The sequence below is a fragment of the Drosophila arizonae genome, chromosome X (assembly GCF_054131065.1).
Source record: "Drosophila arizonae isolate 15081-1271.41 chromosome X, UAZ_ARI_1.0, whole genome shotgun sequence".
NCBI classification, from domain to species: domain Eukaryota; kingdom Metazoa; phylum Arthropoda; class Insecta; order Diptera; family Drosophilidae; genus Drosophila; species Drosophila arizonae.
In genome coordinates this window covers 25055712-25071761 of record NC_142927.1, presented here as the reverse complement: position 1 = coordinate 25071761, position 16050 = coordinate 25055712, and the positions used below count along the sequence as shown (strand labels likewise).

Genomic DNA, 16050 nt, shown 5'->3' with positions numbered 1-16050 from the left:
TAGATAATCCATTTTACTTTAGTTATAAATTGTTAATGAAAATGTATATAACAAAGTAGAATTATATATAATTAAGTAGAATTAAAGAAAATAAATTAAGCAATGTTAATAAAATGTAATAAAAATAGCTTTACATTTAATTTTATTTAACTTCTACTTTCTAAAATAAATGTAATGAAAAATATTTGTGATTATTTTTATAAAAATAGCTATGAAGTTTTTAAAAAAGTTGAGAGATAAAAGTATGATATATATTAGTTTTTTTGGTCGACCTTAATAGTGACATTTTCACCATAATAAAATGTAGCAAATTAAAAATGATTATTAAGTCCGTTTTATTTGTTTGCATACTTGTGCCCTCTGAGAGAGATTATGACGTCACTGTGTTGGCATTTGTCACTTGGCGTGACTTGCGCATTAAACGCCATAAATACCTCTAGCGGCTCACCTTCTTATAGCTATCGAGTTTCATTATATCGATAGTATTGCATATATTGTTACAATTCTAAAATGTAATGTGTGTATTAATCGGAGCTAGAGTATGTAATAATAAAAATATATATTACTATTTCAAATACTGAAATATATTTAAATTAGTTTCTTTGCACAAAATACCACAGCGATTCTCAGGGCAGCATACGATAGCATACGATGTGATACGATACGATATTCAGTCGGAAACATCGATACTTTTAAAGCAATATTAGCCAGCGCTAGGGAAGTAGATATCGCTCATCCCTAAATCCGATTCAGTTCATTTTCGGTTTTTGTGCGCATCGGAGTTACCTATATATCAATTTCGAGGCGTTCCGACATAAATTAAAAACTAATTTATAGTAAAAGACGCGCTGCAGTCAACCTATATATATGTATATATGTATGTTAGCTGCAAAAAACGAGCACAAACAACAAGAAGCGGCAACCAAGTGATTACGAATTTGTATGTTTTCATTGAATTGTTTATACACATATAAGAGTTTTTTGTATTTTTTTTTTATTTCATTTGGGTTGTTGTTATTGTGTATCTAGCTGCTGGTGTTGAATTTTTGTTGTTGTGATATTTGCATATTAATGTGCAAAATGTGAGTTTCATGCTAAAATTGCGCGTCCGATTGCCCTTTGTCTCATTCTATTGTTTTAGATGGTTTTTTATTTTATTTATTTTTTTTTTGTTGTGTTTTGGCGAACGCGTCATCATGAAGAAAAAAAATGCCCAAAAATATAAAACGGCACAAATTTTGCGCTCGATTTGGTGCGCTTAATGTGCGTGCGCGTATGAGTGCATGTGTGTGTGTGCTGCTGTTTGTGTGCGAGTGTGATTGATGTAGTAATTGATTAATTGGATGCTACGTCCTGCACATTGTTGCTGTCTAGCAGCTGAAATAAACAAATTTTGTAAAAGCCGCCAAAAGGCGAACGAACGATATCCGCAGTAGTTGAAGCACAAGCAGCGGCGTCAGCGTCAAAGAAAGTGCGGCCTAGCTGCCAGTAGTATGTGTGTATGTGTGTGCGCAAAGTAAAGGCAAAAAAAAAACCAAAACTCAAAGTATTCATGTCTTTATGTGCCGCTGTTGCTGCTGTTGCTTCTGCTGCTGTATAACGGGTGCCGTTCGTCGCATAGCAAAAGTGAAATTTCTACTGAGATTTCTTTATTATTTAAATTTTTGTTGTGCTACTTGCTTGCCATTCTTTGTGCATTGTTGTTCTCCTGTTGTTGTTGTTGTTGTTGTTGTCACTGTCACTGGCAACGCCTCTGCGCTCTGCCATCTAGTGCGTTTGCCATTCAAACATTGTTGCGGGCTTTTTATCAATGCTATCAGCGGAAATATTTTGCCGCACCCCGCTTGACCTTATTCCATGCACATACACACACACACACACACATACACACACTCTCTCTCGCACATACACACACACAGTCCCACATTGCGCTCTCTTTTAATGCAGCAGCGCAGTCCACCCATTGGCCTGTTGAAGTCCTCCCTGTCTATCACCCGCATTAATGTGCGTTTTTGGTGTTCTCTGTGTCTAGCTGAAGTTGACTCATTCTCTCCCAACGCGCATTCCACATTCACATTACATTCATACTTTAGCTTCGTGAGCAATTTACACACACACACACACAGACTCTTTGTGTCTATCTCTCTCGTGCTCACACGCGGTCCACCCACTTACTCTCCATTAAGCTCTTGGTATTTCGAGCGCAGCTTATTGCAACTCTTGCAGCTCTCTCCCCACGACACAACGTGCTGCGTTATTTCTTCTGTTCTGCTCTATCAATCAGCAGCAAATTGCAGATCGTATGTGAGCATTCGCTATTTATGTATGCGTATGCGTATAATTGCGCATGTGTGTGTGTGAGTGTATTTGTCACCTCCTCCTCCCACATTATTTATGATTCTTTTTGCAAAAACGTGACTTCAATTCAATTTGGTATTTTTTGACATTTGTAATCTCAGCTTAGCGCGGAATCACTAAATTTGATTCACTCTGGTTTGTACACGATTCAAAATATTTTATGTGGAATTAGAATTTTTTTTTAAACTTCCGTCAAGTACTTACGTGGAAAAGAAAAACTTTTATTTGAAAGAATCTGTAAAATGTGAAAAAAGCAATAAGATACTGTTTCTTTCTTAGAAAAATATTACTATTTGTCTATTCCATTTCATTTGATAAGAAATTTAAGCCAAATTAGTAATTTTCTATTAACACCTCATCAATCAGAAATTGCATAAATTTATATCTTTGTCATACATTTCAAATGCGAATTAAAAAACAAACTTATCACTTGTATAAACTACATAGTACAAAAAAAGTTAATCCATTAAGCATTCCTATCAGTTCTTATCAATAGACAAAACTATTTACTTCCTTTGCCTTTGAAAACAACCCCGAGAGGAAAAACGTTGAAAACAAGTTCAAGTACACTCATTGCATTTTGTTACGAAAAATATGACTTTCGTCGCCTTATCTTAAAAATGTCACAGTACGATTCATGGATCTAATTGAGGGTATTATTTGTGGAACAATTTCGTTGCTCAATGCAAGGGAAATAATTAGCGGTGTGAGGCAACATGAGTAACATGAGTCGCATGTCGCTTAGGTGGTCATATCAATATACCTTAGTATATATTGCTAATATGTGTATCATATTTCTAGTAAATTAGTCTTACTATATTTATTCTGTGGCGGCGTTAGTAAACAATAAACGCGCATTGTTTAGGAACATTTAATAGTTATTGAACCTAATTCAATAATTGCCAGCATTACTATGTTTCTGGATATACAATTATGGACTGCATAAGACAAATAAGTAATATTAGTATTGCAAATAATGAATTCCTCTAAAAATGAAAATGGTTTAAATGATATTTTATGATTATTGAACGACTAAATCGTAGCTTAGTAGTGCATCTTCATATTCCTCTTCAATTTTAGCCATTTGAAAAACTTTTAAGTGATGAATTTTGGGATTAATGATTGTGCAGCATCATTAGTCTGTGATTTTTGACTAAGTATTTGATATTTTGATATATGTAGGCGCAAATCGATGATTAGTCAAAACATGGCGAAGCAAAACAGCTGCCAAAAATTAACTAAAGTGATCGTAACTGGGGGAGTTGACTCAAATCGAAATTGAAACTCAACATTCACAATACTTTTGGAGCAGAACTCATATATAGACATTCTAGTTTTTCCAACTCTTCTTGACTTTAAGAGTCATCAAGTTTGTATAGATACGAGGTCTGTATAACTAACATCAGATTTGTTTATCATATAGCAAATATATAGCATGATATACATATTTTATATGGTCATATATCACATATCTTCGCATAGAGAAACAATCATTTGATGTTTATACATAATTTAAGCACACATAGGGAATACATCCAAGAGAATATTTCAGATTCGTTGGCTTCTTGCTCTCTAAATCTTAACTAATTGATTGCTTCATGGAATTGTTTTGAAGTAAATCTCGTATGCATTAGGGAAAACTAAAAAGAGTTTCGTTTTATTGCTTTCGTTTTTCGATAAAATTCATATCTTTGATTCGTGCTGCTCACCTTGCTGCAAATTCCTGATGTGGCGTCATGTGATAAGTGCTAATTTTTTGCACTCGTTTTTTCCTTTTGCTTAATTTTTGTCATTTTTTTCTTTTTTTTTTTTTTCTTGTCGAGTTTCTAAACTCGATGCTAACTACAACAATTGAAGAACTTGTTTTTGTTGTTGCTCTTTTTCGCATCTATTGTGAGTGGCGCACAATCGTGTGAATGAATGTAAATGCTGAAATCAACAATAATGATAATTATAATAACGATGCATGACACAATTCTCCTAACTCTGATTTTCTTCGTCTTTATGTTTGCTTGTTTTCATTCTAAGTAAGCTACACTATATCTTAATCTTTATTGTCGCTTCGTTCTGGTTCTTTGTTTTGTCAAATGACTCCAAAGTTGTCTCGGCGTCTTCTTCTTCTTCTTCTGCGTTTTATAACCTCTCTCATTTACCAGCACTAGCCTAATTTATAGCCATCAAGCGGCGATTTGTGCCAATTTCTAACGTGGCCCTACGAATCGAGTCGAGCCCATTAAACTAAAAAGAAACTTCAGATACAAAGTAAAAAAAAACCATCTTTACCGTAAACTTTGTCGACTTCCTAAAACGGTAAAGCTAGACTATAGGTCTACTTGTTGACTAACTTATGATTAGTTGGACAAAAAGAGAAACATCTGTGATTTTGTACCTAAAAAATTACTTTGGGAAATAGCCTAGAAGCTCCTAAAAAATATGAGAAAAACTTGCGCATATCTTTATAATAATGAGCAAAAAACAAGCAATCCAAATGAGTTTAATATTCTAGATCGTTTGTTATATAATCGTCGGACAAGAACAGCTCTATCTCTTAATGAGCTTAGATATGTGTCGACTCTGTGTTGAATATATATAAAATAAATCCACATAGAGATAAAGCAGACTGCATCATATGCGAGGTCGTCTATCAACGTGATGTTATGATCCATTTGCTAATTTTGCGACTTTATTCTTTGCCTTAGATAGATAGAAAGGTATAAAAGAGAAGAGTTTGGTTTTCTTTAATGCTTCTTTTTCTCTCTCCCTTATCCTTATCCTTATCTGTAGATGAAATTCTATATGTCTCTCGTGATCTGTATGTATATATCTCTTAATATTCATGTTAATCAGTCTCGAGATCATTCGAAATCTGTCTCAGTCTTTATCTCTATATCTAATTCTCTCGATCCTATGTATATCTATTTCTACCTTTATCTCTTTGTTCCTCTTTGTCTTTCTATCCATTTCCATCTCTTCTTCTCTCTCTCTCCTTCCCTTACGCTCACACTCTTATCTTCATTCTTCATCTTCTTCTTAAGAGATCTGTAACAGTTTATCAAAATAGCGCTTCAGTTTCTTGATTTTCAAATCCATTTCAAATGCGCCGAACATGGTGGCAAGAAAGTTTGTACATACACATGTTCACATACACACACATTTACACATATTTCCATATACATGAGCTTGCATATCTCTTTGGAGATCTTAACTATTCGTTGCACATTAGTTTTTATTGTGCTACGCTCTCAGCTGCTGTTGCTGCTGTTGTTGCCTTGCTTTTAATTACAGTTTCCCCCTTTTAGTTAGCTTGGTTACTCTGGCAACACTTCCCACGCCTTGATTGTGTGCGTGTAGTGTGAAATTCGCGTTATCTTTTGGAGCGAATTCAACTTGTTTGTCCCCTCAGTAACAAAACGCAGCTTCGTACCGTTCGCCGCTTTGCCTTGAACTTGGCCAAACATGTGCGTAGAAAGTTGGGCTACATCGAGAGCCATATTCGCCGTCTAGAGCTTTGGCTGACAGTGCGCAGCTATAAATAGCGACAATGATGCAAAAGCAAAAAAATGATGAGCCAAACAGCGACTGTGATTTAGCTCTAGCTACAAGCTACAACAAAAACAACAACAACAACGGCGAGAGCACTAGCTAATTGTGAATTTAAGCTTAAAAGCTTTCAAAAGCTGTTTAACATAATTCACATTGTTTTGCTGCTCATAATTGTTGTTGTAGTTGTTATCGCTCCCATTTGACATTGAAAGCGCTGGAACTGTAGCTGGAGTTGACGCCGACGCCGACGCCGACGCCAGCGCCAGAGCCACTGTTGTCGCTGCGCATCATAGCACGCGACTGCGCAGCTGGCGGCGAATTGGCTGCAAACCATTGTCGTGAGTCACGCGGCCAAACACACCACACGCTTAAAATCAACCGTTGCGTTCAGCTTGTTGCTGTTGTTGTTGTTGCTTTGCTTTTTCTCTCATTTATTTTGTTTTTGTCTTCTTTTTTTCACAACTGAGTGAACAGCAGCAAAAACTTAACAGTTAACAGTTAACAAAACGAAAGCCTACAAGAAAGACGGCAAACAACAAGAAGACGCGCTCTCAACTTTTTGCTCGTCGTTGTGTTAGTTTTTAGTGTCAAATGTGGCTCAAAAGCGTTAGATAAAATACATGTATGTATTTATAATATCTGCATTTTGAATCATAACAAAAAAGTAATTACAATCTAATAGTATTTATTATCTTTGTCAAGCGTTGCTGTTAATATTAAATTAAAGTCTATACATGTACGAGAGTATATACTAATCTCATGTCCCTAGTCGTGCCTCATAATTATATACATACAAATAATTACATTAATTATGAAAAGTGAATATTCACATTCACAATCAGCAGGTGGGCGTGTCGTGCCTCCGCCTCTTGTCGGTTGACAGACGCATTCTCATTCTCTTGTCCATGGCAAGACCCAGCTGTGCGGCATTTGACTAATAGATGCAATTCGCCGCATCTACAAATTGTGGTAGATTCACACAGTGCAGCGGAAAAGAGACAGCAACTAGCAACGCAAGAGAAGAACAGCTTGACGACAACCTGAAACGGGGCAGCAATCTGTGTGAAAAAATGTGACAAACAAGATTTTTTTTCTTGTACGCTCGTCTAGGTCTTTTTTTCGCATAGCAGATAAAGCTTGGGATAGTTGGAGATATATCTACGAGATCGTTATAAACTGCGCAGCTCATGCAATATAATATGAAGTGGAATGGCCAATGAGTTCCTTCAGTATGAACCGATTGAAAATTTAGTTTTTTATTAAAATTTTTTTTTTACTTAAAAAAATAAAATGCATATTAAGAAAATAAATATATAAAAATAACGAAAAAATGTGTATAAATAAATAAAATAGAAACTTGTTTTAAATAGCAAGAAAAAATTAATAAATAATGCATACAAAAATTAGAATTTAAAATTTAAAAATTTAATGAAAAAATACATATAAACAAATTTATAAAAAATTATTATTTACTGGTTTTCTAAACATTGGCGTAGAAAAAAAAAAAATATATATATATATATATATAATAATAATAATAAGAAAAAAAAAATGAATAACTAGAATCTCAAGAAATTTAACAATCTAAAAATAAATAAAGTAATGGTAACGGATTAAGTAAAATTAAAATAAAAAATAAATAGAAATTATAATAATTTTAAAAAAATTATTATTATCTATCTCTATCTTAAACACAAAATTGCTATCTGGTGAATTCCAAAGCAAAGCTTCTGTTATTAGTTCGCACAGGGTATCTTCAAAACAACTAAGACTCTTAATTTGTTGCCCCTGTTTCGACCGGTTTCTATGGATTATGCTGCTCGAGGTATGTTAATAAACTTGGGATTACTTTTAGGAATTCGAAAGATGCATAAAAAGACAACAGCAACAACACAAAATCTAGTTATACGTGTGTGTGTATATATGTGCATACGTATGTAGCAGAGTTTTGCCAAGATAAGTGCATATAGACACACATACATACGTCTATACACACACATATTTGTATGTGCATATATATGTGACTACTTTATTGATGCTGCGTCTTCTGCCACTCTGCCACCTACTCGCAGTGGCATCTGCACTTCTTGGTGGTTTATTGAACTTAATCTTGGCGGAAGTCAAATAAAATCTCTGTCCTCGCACTCTTTGTTGAGATTATTATTGTCGTTGTTCTTCTTCTTCTTCTTAAACGTTGCAAATGGCGCAGCAAATTAAAACGCAGCTGCAAAGTGCCAACAACGAGGCTGAGCAACTCCGAACGGAGATCTCGAAAGTCAATTGTCAATAAAAAACGCAACTCCAGTTGTGAGTGACGAACTAGACGATGCGCGGTACATTTATTCGTAATATGAAGCCAAAAGTGTAGAAGATCAAAACAATAATAATTAACAGTGCTGCAGTCGGGAGTGCCCGATTAGTGTAGCATTAAGTTTCAAGACTCAAGTTGCAAGTGAACAGGATTAAATCCTGATGCTGAAGAAGTACCGACATTTACAATTTAATCCTTAATATTGATATTGATCTTTTTACTAGATAACCCAAAAATGCTGATATTCGGCAAAGTAATAAGTCATATTTCATTCAATTTTTATTTTAAATACAAAGCAAAACTATTTAATAGAAATTTATTTAAAATATAATTATTAAATTAAATTTAACTAATAAAAAATTAAATTAAAACAAAATGAAATATAACACTTTATTAAAAAAATAACTGAAAAGAATAAATAAATAAATAAAAAAAAAAAAATAAATAAATAAATAAATAAAATAAATAAATAAATCAACTAAAATTAAAACTAAAAAAAAAAAATTATATAATAATATAATCTATGTATATAATTATTTTTCCAAGTTTTTAATTATTAAGTAATATAATCATAAAGAAAAATAAATAATAAATAATACTAATAATAAAAATAAGTAATAAATAATAATAATTGAAATAATATATTATAATATTTTTTTCTCTATTGAACAAAGAGTATCCAAAATTACAGTATAACCTTTGTTATATAATCTAAGTGCTAAGTCGTCGTATGCTTAAATGAATCAATATTTCAATCAAACAAAATGAATTGACACGTGCTCCGATTTGGATTTCACCAAAGCCGTACAGAATTACGACGTAAACTGTAGCTAAGTAACCACAGAATTGCGTCAAGGTTGTACTCAACAGTCAAGCAAACCACAAGCTGTAGCAACAACAACAACAACAACAACAACAACAACAGTACAGTGCAACAAAAATAACTCAAATAACAAGAACAACAACAATACAGGTAGCAATCAAATACTCTAAACATAACCGTCTAAATGTATAAAAACCCATTAATTTAACAGTTAGCTTAAAACGCAACTAACAAACAAACAATTAAGTGCTTTAAAATTGGGGAATGCTCGAATAGGTAAATACCCTGTTACCCTGTTAAAGTAGAGATTTTCAATGAGAATTCCATATTCCAAATTGAGAGACTATGTATCATAGTATGTAATCTTAGGACTTTATAGGTAGAGTTTCTAGGCTTTTAAAAGTAGTTTTTCTTTCTATCTGCCCATAAATGTCGTGATATCTTAATCTCAAATACATGAAATATTTAACATATTTCTGTTAAAAATAAATACATTTTTGTTTGCTTTCTAAAGCTTTAAGCAAGATTCTCTTGTACAATCGATATATATCGAAATCGAAAATGTATTGAATGCCTGTACATAAGGAAAATTATATATATTTTTTAATTAATACAGATGAACGCTTATTTTCATAAATTAGTAAATAGTGTTCATCACGGATCAAACATATTAAATTGAATGTTGAAGATTTACAATGTATGTATGTGGTACTACAGAACGATAGTTATAGATCTTGGATCTTAAAATCAATTGTATAAGCTACATGGTAGATTGAAGATTTTAAAACATATATTACATACCATACATCGTATTTCGTAGATTATTGATATTTGATCAGAAGTCGTAGATTGGAGACCTAAGATCGTAGATCATATATCTTAAATGGTGTATAGTATATCGTGTATTGACAATTGTTGATCGCAGATCTTTATCAGACAAAGTATTATTTACAAAAACAAAACAACATATTGTGTTCTGTTGAGTAGATCAACTCTTTTAGAATCCACCGGGTACTACCTGCCACACACATACTTCTACAAAGTAGCCTATGACCTTTGTCTGCTGGGTACAGGGTATCATAACCATAAGAACATTAGCTTAACATTAACCGTTGACTAAAAACGAGCAAAAAGCAAATGCCAACCGAATGGCGGCCCAAAAAAGCGTCGGGAATATAGAAATATGGCAAAAGAGAGCCAAAGCAAAACTCATATAAAACACGCACGCAACGCAAAAAGCGTGGCTAGAGGCGGTCTGGTCTACAGAAACTGTATGTAACTGTTAGCTGATTATCAGAACCAGGCCAAAGAGAGCGCACGCAAAACACCCGCCAAAGCAAAACTGAGGCCAGACCAGACCCTCTAAACTTAGCTAAGAAATACGTGTTTGGTGTCTGCGAGTTGACTGCACTTTGCGGCATCAGCATATACGCACATGACGCAGGCACATGCATACAATATATGTATACATATGTATGTGTGTGAGTGTGTGTGTGTGTGTGTGTTTGTGTCTGTGTGCGCGTCAACTTAGTCTTCAATTGCGCCTTGGGAAGGGAAGGGTGAGTTCGCATGCTCTGAGCACCTTTCATGAGCTGACTCCACCCTCGCCCGTCCGTCACTTAACGCTTCAGCGAGTCGCAGCTGTTGATGACGTCACTGATGCAACCACCAAAAGAAAATGTTTAAGAAAACAAAGAAGCAGAACAATCAGCAGCAGCAACAGTATATACTTATATACATATATATATAACACAAAGCAAGTTAACATTCAAAATTACGAGGAATAATTAATCGGACGATCAAATAGAAACCAAAGCAGAATTGACTATATAAATAGTCGATACAGTCTGTATATATAGCATATGTTTATACATATTATTTAATTGCTGCCCCCAAAAACGCAAAAAAAAAAAAAAAAAAAATAACAATAATAATAATAAATAAAAGAAAGAGAAAACAGCTAGATTAAAAGCTAGAACTCAGATTGGCCGGCTTGCTTAGGCACCAGAGTCTGTTTAAAATCAATTTCTAGCAAATAAATATTATTCCGTCTGGTCGATATTTGGCTACTCGTTTCCAATATTATGGCAAACACAAGTCGTGTGCACATACACACAAACACACAAACAAAGTTAGACACATTGTGTATGATTGCCCAAAAGCAAAACATGACGAAATCTTAATACACTCTTCATCAGTTCTTAAATTGATGTTATACTTATTAAGGGAAATGCATACATAAATGAATATATGCAAAAAAGAAAGAAAAATTATATACAAAAAATTTTAATCTATAATAATTTAAATAAAATAAAAATAAAAATTATATAATTAAATAAATTACACAAAATATATTAATAAGAAAAAAAAAAAAAATAAATAAAATAGTAAGCAATAATTTAAGAGAACCTAAAATAAAAACTAAAAAATGCAAAATAAATTAATAAAATAAGTAGAATATATACATATATAAATAATAAACAAAATATATAAATATAAACGCTGCAAGATCAATTTTTCGATATGCCACGCCCACAAATGGTATAAATTATTATTTGTACGCAAATCAATAGAGGATGAAAACAGTAATTTAGTCGTTAAAATTGGAGTTTCTAGCTTTAAAAGAGTAGAAGAGACAGCTGTGTCGGATTTACCACGCCCCAAACGGGCGTCAATAGAGACTGATACTATGTACAATATATATTTCAATATTGTATTTCTGTTGGGCTGTTTCAATCGATTGAACTTGCTGCTGCAACTATATTTTATTGACTAATTCAAGCCAAAGAATTATATTCATTATTTATGCCTATATATATACATACATATATGCACATATGTAAGTGTATATAGCCCGAAAATTCGTCTATCAATTAAGTCTAGCCGCATCTATTGAGATTCAATTGGGAATTAGTTTGGATTGTTTGTTATTTGGGGCTGGGTTGTTTAGCTGTCTGTCTGTCAGCGAGTCGCAATGACGTCATCGCATCTGAAACTGTTTTTCCTGCGTACGGTAAAACTTAATTTCCGCAAACAAAACAAATGGCAAAAATAGAGTTCTGCTCGGTTCGGTTCTCTTTTCTGCTGCTGCTGCTGCTTGGGGCCATGCAAAAGTGAGAACGTTGGGAAAATGTTTTCCTTTTGTTAAAAAAAAAAAAAAAAAAAAAAAAAACACTGCCCAACGTTTGTATATATCTTTTGTTATGTTATGCTTTTGCCTTCTCTTTTTCAATTTCAATTTCAATTTTTCTCTTTCTTTGTTTTTGTTAATTTGGCATTTTTGTTTTCTCTCTCTGAAAAAATTTGGCCCAGAAAAAAAAATTGTTGCGTGGTTTCAATTTGTTTTTATTAAAATTTCTTTGTTAATGTTTTTTGTTGGTTAATCTCTTTGATTTTATTTTTTTTCTTGTTCTAGTTCTAGCTTTAGTAGGCATAGTATTATTTTTGTTTTTGCCAAAAGCTATAGTAATGAAAAGATTAAAAATAATTTGGAGATTATAAATTCTTTGTAGAATTTTTTATTTGCTTACAAATTAATTATTTATTCATAAATATTTCACAATTTTTATAATGTTGTTCAGCTGCTCTTTCGGTGCCGTTTTTATCTCCCCAAGCTCCGTCATCCCTTCAGCGTCCTGAAAAAACCTCAGGAAGTCTCCAAGTCTTTGCCATATGGCCGGTGCATCATTAGCATGTTGTTTTTGGCCAAGAAGTCGATACAAATTCTTTGTTCTATATCTCTCTTTTTTTTTTTTTTTTTTTTTTTTTTTTTTTTTTTTTTGAATTGGCACAAATCGTAGACGAGCTAAAATACGTCCAAGCAAAACATCTGTCAAAAATTAGCCAGGGACATGAGTCAAATCGAAATCCAATAGATGTAAATCGAGTAAATTGAGCATTTGCTAAACTTTTTAAACACAAAAGAAATCAGTCGTCAAATGATTTTATTATAGTAGAATTAAATTAAAAGCGCTTATCTAATTAAATAAATACTAAATTAAATACATACTCCATTTTGTAAATATTTCAATTTCAATTGTATTGAACTCATTATGGAGAGCTATTTTTTAAATCAAAAACTTGTTTGAATATGTTTTATAGTATTTGGATCTGTCTCTAGATAATACTAGTAAGCGTGTTCCTAAACCTATATATTTTTTGTTTTTGCCAGCTTCAATTATGCGAATTACAATTTGCAAAAAGTAAAACTGCCAAAAATGCGTGAAAAGTTTTGCTTTTAGTAAAATTAAAATTTAGACTACCCAATTCAAGTAACTCCGAGTTCTTTCAGTGAGGTAGCTAAATCATTTTTCATTTTTACGTTTTTCTTTTTGTAACTTTTTAATTTGATGAGTCACAGAGAATTCTAGTCGCATATGTGAAAGCTTAGCGAATTGCTATGCTGTGCTCAAAAGTCTACTTAATTTATGATATAAACAATATTAAAAAAGGAAAAAAAAAAAAAAAAACGAAACAAAACAACACTGAGATTTTAATGCACTTCAAGTTTGTCTAACTTGTTTACTAACTCTACGCACTCTTTTTATTATAAGTGAAAGTAGGGCAACTGGGAAGGCCGTTTACCAGAAATATATATATATGTATACATATATAAATTAATTGGGTGCAACATTAAACTCAAATAGCCACCGAAAATAAACTCCAAATAAATATAAATTAGTTGTAGTAATCTATAAAACAAATAGGAAAACTTAACCCGAGACTGCTCGTTTGGAAGATCCTCTGAACTCTGCAGATTAGACTATATCCATCATACTTGTAGAACGAGATAATATCATATCTGCATATATGTATGTGTATTTTCTAAAAGTTACGAGTACAGTCGAGTTCCGATAACTCGACATGGCAAGGCGAGAATTATCGAGAACAAATTTTTTCAAGGGAATATATTTTTTTTGATTTATATAGTTTTTTTTTTTTTTTTTTTTTTTTTTTTTTTTTTTTTTTTTTTTTTTTTTTTTTTTTTAGAGCGTACTCAAATGAAAATAATTAAGCACATTTTTAATTATTATATAAAATTATTCCTCTTCGAGAGGACGATATATATATATATATATATACATATCTGTGAAAGATTTTAATTTAATTTTGATTTCTTACTACCTTGATAAAAAATCGCTATAAAAGCTGATAGACATAAGAAAAGAATTATTTATATTCTTGAAGAGTAAGACAAATAGACAATCCACACAGAGATGCGCAGTACTTCTTTCAAGATAACGGTTTTTTTTCAAAGGTCAAATGACAAGCTGAATATCAAACTTTAAAATAAGTTTTGTAAGAGCTGAAAAGCACTTTTCATAAGGGCAATCCTATCCTAATGACGCGCACTGTATTTATATATGTACACCGATTCTGAGTGTGAAATGTTCTACACAATGTATGTAATCAGAGCATACGTATATATTTCAACATGTATATACCTATATTATATTATAATTCATAATATCACTATCTATCAAATTCTCAAGCGAAAGAAAAAAACGAAAAAAAAAAAGACATGCCCAAGAAAGCTAATCAGAAATTGATTGCATTAACGCGTAATTTCATTAATGATATATACAAACACACATATATATATATATATATATATAGTATATGTGTGCTAGCATGCCAGTGTGTGATGAATCAATGGGTTTGCAACGCCGCATGTTAACTGGCAAATGTTCAGTTCATTTTTGCTAGCGTTTACGTTGCGTATGAGTAATATTGCAATAAAAAGACCAAGTTGTTAATTTGTTATTGCGGTTTCATGTACATGTGCAGCGCTTGTCAACAGCATCAAATACAATAGCAACATATGTATATAGCAATGGTATATGTAGAGATATATATACAGTGAGGAGAGAGATATATATTGGCTATATATTTATAAGATGCCTACCTATTGGGCAATTACAAATTAGTCTTATCGTCTCTATATAAACATTATCGCATTCGATTGTTAAACACACACATACACACTATATACAATTTGTTCACTATTAGACATATGTATATAAATCTAGATATGTGTATATATTCAATAATCGTTTGATTTCACTTTGTTTATCCTTGAATCGAAATGAATGAAAATTAGTTTGCTGACAGAGTCTCTAACAAGTTGAATAATTTGAAGACTATTAAGACCTACTGCTTCGATTGATTTTATATATACATTACATTAATAATCGGTTTTTCATTTATCAACTTCAAACGCCTATAAAACATATATAATTAATTGAAATCAAAAAAGTGTAAATGCTAAATTGTAGATGAATATTATATTTAACATAACTAACAAAGATTGTACATAAATCGGAAAAAAGTTGAAAAGTAAAAAACTTAATATTAATGTTACTCACTGTATGTATGTATATGTATATAATTATAAGTTTCAGATTATATACAAATAAATGTATAGAAAATATCTGTTTACTTTGGTTAATTGCTTTTTTCCGATTCATTTTTTCGGCAATCTTATCAGTCTTGCCTTATTTTCAACTTATTTGAAATGAATAACAAGCTGACAACCACAATTTTAATAAATAGTGGGAAATTTTGAGAATTCCTATGGGAAACACCCCTAGGATGTTTCCTTCTCCACTGAAGCCATTCTTCTTAAACCCTACTAAATTATTTGCTCAATCTAGTTTCTCTGTGTAGTTTGCAGCGTGGAGTCTGCTGCCTCCAGTAGAGACTTTTTGATGCAAAGGAACTGATATGTATCACTTGTCTAATGGTCATATGTGACTATAGCTTGAGTCTATACTCCTTGTATACCTTTCAATATTTTGTGGTATACGTTTTTTTAAATAGACTAATTAAAAAGGAATAAAATCATCCGTTATTGTTTGATCTGATTGGGGTCTTGCTTCATTTTAGTTGGTTTATGTTGAGGGAAAAATAAACAAACTAATTTAAACAACTTTCTTCATTACCCACAAGCAGCTATCTTGATTCCTTGCCTTCTTCACGAAAGTAAAATGAGCATATTGGTTGTGGGCAATGTCCG

At 32.3% G+C, this 16050-nt stretch overlaps 1 protein-coding gene across 3 annotated transcripts in view; it reads left to right on the top strand.

The window, feature by feature from the left end:
- The first annotated feature begins 724 nt into the window (after positions 1–724).
- Rala (Ras-like protein A) overlaps positions 725–16050 on the top strand; it is a 31078-nt gene continuing 15752 nt past the window's right edge. For 2 of the 3 annotated variants that reach the window (XM_018016772.2, XM_089475173.1), the window contains exon 1: positions 725–940. The gene's annotated coding sequence lies outside the window, so the exon portion shown is untranslated. Of the gene's footprint in view, positions 941–5215; positions 6524–16050 lie in introns of those variants that run through there. The other variant, XM_089475174.1, reaches the window with a different exon arrangement.